The sequence below is a fragment of the Myotis lucifugus genome, unplaced genomic scaffold (assembly GCF_000147115.1).
Source record: "Myotis lucifugus unplaced genomic scaffold, Myoluc2.0 scaffold_12, whole genome shotgun sequence".
In the NCBI taxonomy this organism is placed as follows: Eukaryota; Metazoa; Chordata; class Mammalia; order Chiroptera; family Vespertilionidae; genus Myotis; species Myotis lucifugus.
Genome location: NW_005871060.1, coordinates 181,344 through 188,044, shown reverse-complemented (window position 1 = coordinate 188,044; position 6,701 = coordinate 181,344). Strand labels below are relative to the sequence as shown.

Here is a 6,701-nt window from a genome sequence, read left to right as displayed (position 1 = left end):
AATAAAGGTAAAAAATGGTGGGGGGGGAGCTAAGTCAATTTAAAAAAAAAAAAAAAAAAGACCTCAGCCAGCTCTGTGACTCAGATGCTGGCGCTGGTGGCATGGCAGTCTTCGCAGGCCCAGCCCAGCCGCTCCTGTCCCTGAACCCGCAGGAGGACGCTAAGTTTCACAAGGAGGTGGCTCAGGCCCGGGAGCTCACAACTATGAAACAGAAGCAGGAAAAAGAAAAACTTACTCCTGGAGTAGTTTATGTGGGCCACCTACCTCCAGCACTTTATGAAACCCAGATCCGAGCATATTTCTCCCAGTTTGGCACTGTTATGAGATTCAGGCTGTCCAGAAGTAAAAGGACTGGAAATAGCAGAGGCTATGCTATGCCTTTGTGGAATTTGAATCTGAAGATGTTGCCAAGATAGTTGGTGAAACAATGAACAACTCCCTTTTTGGTAAAAGACTCTTGAAGTGTCATTTTATGCCACCTGAGAAAGTACACGAAGAACTTTTTAGAGAGTGGCATCTTCCGTTTAAGAATCCGTCTTATCCAGCAGTGAAACGGTATAACCAGAACCGGACACATCTTGAAAAGCTGTGATGGAGGAGCAATTTAAAAAGAAAAAAAATTAGGAAGAGACTAGCTAAGAAGGGAATTATGATTTTCCTTCATCGGTAAGTATTCCTTCAGAAAATATATTTTGTGTTTTTCTTCTTGGAGCTGGCCTTTGTACCTCATAGCTGTAACATAATTATGGTTTTCTCTATAAAGTATCTAGCTCAGTGCTTACCACATACTAGGGTTTGACTAAATTTTTGAGGCACTGCATTCTAAGTTCTTCCTAAATGTGCTGGGCTGCATATCTGGTTCTTCGGCCAGGCGGGGCACGCTGTGCTCTCTGTTCCTAGAACACATAGATAGGAATGTGCTGGCGCTTCGGCCAGGCAGGGCATGCTGTGCTCTCTGTTCCTAGAACACATAGATAGGAAGGTGGTCACTGTACTGATGCTGTACTGTCTCTGTTCCTAGAACACATAGATAGGAAGGTGGTCACTGTACTGATGCTGTACTGTGTCGGAACAAATTGTGTAAACAAGGCTTTGTAACTAACTTTGTGGTTTTTTGCAAATAAAAACGCTGTAACTCCTGTAGTCGGCACTGCAGTTCAGCCTTTGCTTCGGCAGGGTGCTGTAACTGTGGTCGCTGGCCAGCTTAATAAAGGCTCCTAAATCTTGATCTGAGTCCCTGGTGGTCGTCTCCGTGGGTTGCCCCATTACACTAAACTGTGTCAGACCAGATCCAATGATCAACATTGTATCGAAAAGGAAATTTCAGAAAGGGGTTAGGTTTTCATAATCTGATTTAAATTAATGAAGTTAAACCACTATTTAACCAAAACCATAATGCTTCTAGATTGCTATCAAAAGTGTCCTTACCAGAATTAAATGAAGTTTTGTATTATATAGTATCAGTAAACATGAAAACTATAAATTGTCCATCCTTTTTATGCCATTCTAGTTAAAATTTTGTTTCTTGTTCTTTTAAATTGGAAATAAAGTGCATATCGGGGTGGGGGGGAAACTCAGCCAGTCCCACAGAGAGTTCTGGAGTATATACAACTCAGAGTTGTCCCACAGTGGACCCAAATGGCTGGGCCTTTATACTTGCAATACAGTAGATGCTTAGATGTGGAAGGTTATACCTTAGAGTGGCCTGTCTCTGCAGCTAGGGCAAACTTGAAAGAGCAGACAGCTGGAGACTACTGCCAGCCCCCCAGTAGCTGGGACTAGTCATTCCATAAAGAGGACTCTGAACATCCTATTAAAGATAAAGGAGCTATCCTAATAGGGTCCTATATAAGCATGAAAAAAGATTGCCAAAGGACATCTGGTATTTCCACCTTATTGGCTGCAGGCTGAGTACTGAGGAAATAGTCAAGGGTTCAGATTTGGGGAGCTACAATAGAGTTAGATAAGACCAGGGAATCAAAAAAGGGTGTCTTTTCCCCAGGAGGGCCTGGAAGATACACCCTTAACTGAAAAAATAAGAATTATGCTAGCAAGGGGAGCTGTGGAGTCTTTAATAAACTCAGTGTTTGCTGTCCTTTATAGGCCACGATTGATGACAGAAGGGAACACTGCTTTAGAACGGGCTGGCTGTCATCAGTGGGTAACAGAGTTCTCAAACAGCAGCAGCAATAGGTCAGCATTTAACTGGCGGAAGCAAGGTGGACGTAATTACTGTGCGAGGCAGCAGAGCTGCAACGGCTAACTGGCCCTGACCCACAGAGCAATGGCTAATACAACCACCATGTTTCTAAAGATGAAATAGGTAAGACAATAAGAGTATTACTAGACCTATGTAATCAAAATATATATTCAGAAGCCTTCCCTAGAGGCAAAAGCTATTTCCTGTGAAAATATATATATATATATTAATTTCATGTTTTTATTTTATCTTTTAAGTCCACCAGTATCTGTTAAACCAATTCCTGTGATTAAATTCTGTTCAAATAACTGGTATGGTTTCTGTTTTTTGACTGGGCCCCTCCAAATATGGGATATGATACAATATTGTATTATAGTTTTTAAATGAGTTTCTTTGACACATGCCCTAATATTCCTGATTATGAAGAAAAAACAGGGCTTCTATTACACAATGAGAATATATATCTCCCTTTTTGGGGAAAGAAAGGATACTTTTGGGTTCCCATTTCGATAGACAGAAACAAGTTATTGCTGCTGTTGGGAACATTATGTGTATATAGGTTGTGAGTAGATATTAAAAAACTAAAGGGAGAGATCTGGTAGATACTTGGAGGCAGTGGTAGTTGGCATGGCGCCTGCTTCTGGCCTCTGGATCACTGCTCCACTGGTACAGTTTTGAAAATAGTCCAGTACTGCCCCCTCTCCCCCCAAGTATGAGCTCCTTCGGGCCCTTCTAAATACTATGTACCAGGTAAAGACCTAATTCCTTGTATTACATTCCTGCTTGAATTACCTGGAGCGTTTGGTGTTTACTGCATTAAATCTTGTCTGAAACTAAACCTAGAGTGATTGATTTACAGAATGGTCAGTAAACTAATACATCCTGGCACAAAAAGGAATATTGAGAAATACCAAGAGAAGGAAGCAGTTAAAGATCTGCAAGATCATGAAGGAGAGCTATCTATAGCAGGGTTAGCACATTAATACCCCTAGACCAAATCCAACCCACTCCCAGTTTAAGTTTTATTGGAATACAGGCACACCCATTTGATTATGTGTTGACTATGGCAGCTTCACACTACAACAAAGTTGAGTAGTTGAGGCAAAGACTGTATGACCTGCAAAGCCTGAAGTGTGTACCCCCACCCCCTCCCCCAGCCCTTTCAGAATAAGATTGACAACCCCCGGGGCAGAGAGTTATGATAGCCCCTGCCTTTTCATCATAGTTCTTATGGCTATGCCCTATTCACACACTAAGTCTATAATTTGAAGTTACTTGACTAAGTTAGTGCCTTGCAACATAAAGAGGCCAAAAGCAAGGGCTTTTGAAACCATGAAACCATGAATCGGTGAAAGCAAGAGATTACTCTTAGTAGAGAGACAGAAAGCATTGATTATCCGCACAGCTGCACTAGCCTTCCCCACAAAAACAGAGTGAAATCAAGCTTGGATCAGCCATGTCACATCACACTGCCAGACCAATTCCAAAGCTCCCAAGAAGTTCCCCACAATTTAGGGACCCCGTTATTAATTCATGATCCATTTAGACAATAAGCTTCTCTATATCTGCCATCAACATTTAAACATTAAAGTGGGAAAAGACTGAAACGCTTACACTGCCAATTAGAACTTCTGATCAACACTAGAGAATCAGTGTTCTCACATCTATTCCAATACAAAGCAACGAAACATGGCATTTGAATTTATGTCAAAAAGCTATACAAGGAAACAAGTACATTTAGCTACTTTGAAATGCTAAAATCATGGCTCACAAATTCCATTACCTTTCCAGTCCCCCAAAAGTTCTAAAACCCTTAGTTAGGAACCAGTATCCGAAGTTCGAGGACTTCCGTCACAGACATTCCAACCAGACTTCTGATGTCACCACAAACCTCAAAAGTGGAAGGCAATCCTGACCTGATGGCCTCTTAAATTACTACCACTTAACTTCCTTAGGGCCAAGGAACAGCCATAGAATTCCCCTTTCACAAAGCACAATGCTTTTAAATTCCAGGATTCATTTTTGTACCATTCTCATCTCATTTCCATGAGAAGCATTTTCTTTTCTAATGTCTTATCAGTTTCTCAGATATACCACTTTCTCATGTTAGTACCTATCTTACAATGTATTGCCTATTTTATGTTTGACATCATACCTCCTTGAGTTCCCATCAGGGTTTGGAATTTTACCCTACTTGCAAGCTAATAGGCTAGCCCGTTACTGTTTCATGAATGCTGGCAAGAAACAAAGACTCCTAGGTGAAAGGACTTCGTTACTCATAGCACAGCAAGTAACATGAGCATGTTGGTGCCAGGTCCCCATACCTCCCTAAGTCCCATGGTAAAGATGTGGCAGGGCCTAGATCAGCGATGGCGAACCTTTTGAGCTCGGCATGTCAGCATTTTGAAAAACCCTAACTTAACTCTGGTGCCGTGTCACATATAGAAATTTTTTCATATTTGCAACCATAGTAAAACAAAGATTTATATTTTTGATATTTATGTTATATATTTAAATGCCATTTAACAAAGAAAAATCAACCAAAAAAATGAGTTCGCGTGTCACCTCTGACACGCGTGTCATAGGTTCGCCATCACTGGCCTAGATAGATGTTACAGGCAGTGGGTTTGCATGCAACAAAGGAACACTTAACTTGCAGCACCCACCATTTTATAGCAAGCAGTAAATAAACCTGCCCTTTTACCTAGAGGGAGACATTACGTCATCCTTCAGAGTTGCTCAATGAAAACAACCCTGAGAATTGGCCCAGCTCAAGAATGATCAGAGCCTTGCCCTCTTAGTATACCCGAAGTGTACATGTTCCTACAGGCGTGCCTCTCAGGCTCATCGCATATCGCTTCTCCCAACATTGTGTTTCCCGTCAATCTGTCTGGCATATATAATTCAAAGTCTAGGTAGGAAATTCATTCCTAATGCAACAAGCTAGACAGAGATAACTGAAGCATGTCTTGGTTGATACTTGCAACATCAAGGTTTTTGGCATTTTAGTGCTGAGGTCTTAGGTAACCAGAGATGCATGTTGATAAGGAAGTAATTGGCAGAAATAGAGGGGCAATTCTAGAGTATGCTGGCTAAATTTTGTTTGGAAAACAAAGGAAGCCAGCTGGATCAGTAAGAATGCAGCCTTAGACAGCACAGTTTGCCCCACCCCCTCCCAACACACACACACACACACACACCAATGTCCCTTGCCCCTTCCTCCTATCAGCTAGAAGGGAAAGATGAGATACATGTAGCATCAAAAGATCTCCTTTTGGAGATAAATAATTTAAAATTCCCTTCCTTCACATTTTCTGCCCTGGGATCTTTGTTTAATAGTAAATAGTCAATACCAATCACACAGCACTCACTGAAATTTGACACAACTGAAGACGTAGATTAATTCCTGCAGCCAGTTTTGAGTGTCATTATATATCAAGGAAATTCTTTGGGGAAAAAATAAAATGATTTCCCAAGAAACCTTTCTTTATTTAATTTGTGACTTTAAGGAGCCAACATGAACGGTGCGATCTGGGATCTCCACCGCTGCGGAAGAGCAAAAGAGAAAGCTCCAGGAATACCTAGCAGCCAAGGGAAAACTGAAGTGCCAAAACAGCAAGCCTTATCTAAAAGCCAAGAATTGCCCAAATCCTCCATCTTCTAAATCTAATATTAGACCCCAAAAGGATGTTGCCAACCATGTTGCTTTGCCTGTTAAAGCTACAAGATTGCCAAACCGGTTTGGCTCAGTGGATAGAGCGTCGGCCTGCGGACTGAAGGGTCCCGGGTTCGATTCCGGTCAAAGGCATATACCTTGGTTGCGGGCACATCCCCGGTGGGAGGTGTGCAGGAGGCAGCTGGTCGATGTTTCTCTCTCATCGATGTTTCTGACTCTCTATCCCTCTCCCTTCCTCTCTGTAAAAAATCAATAAAATATATTTTAAAAAAAAAAAAAGCTACAAGACCTATCAGCATTAAACATCAGCCCAGCCCTGCCATTAAGGGTCCCAGCTGTCAAAGTTCGAGCCACCAAAACTTTTGGGCAAAAGGCTGACTTCAGGATGTATTTCTTCTCTCCCAAACTGTCAGCCTTCCAGCAACCGTCAGCAACAGCACAAGCTGGATCATCCTCTGGAGAGCTGTCGAGGAAAACTGGGGGGTGACAGGTCAAGGAAATACTGCACAGACTCTGTGGACATGTCCATGGTGAGGGTGAGTCCTTACACTACTTTCTAAAAGAGGAGAACAAAGAACTTGTCCCAAACTGTACTGGACTCTGAGAAGTTACCACATCCTCAATTATGGACCAAAAATGAACCAAAGACTAGTTCTTATAATCCAACCAAGAGCAGTTTGGCTCCTGAACAAACCTTGGGTAAAAGTTCATTGAATCGTGCTCTTCTGAAAAAGACAGAACTAATAAACAATTTGTTAGAGAAACACAAACCAGGATTCCACCAGGAAAGTCATGGCAGCTCCCTAAAGGAGCAGCTCTTGCAAA

At 41.9% G+C, this 6,701-nt stretch overlaps 1 pseudogene; it reads left to right on the top strand.

The window, feature by feature from the left end:
- The first annotated feature begins 101 nt into the window (after positions 1-101).
- LOC102433111 lies at positions 102-732 on the top strand (annotated as a pseudogene).
- Positions 733-6,701: the final 5,969 nt, after the last annotated feature.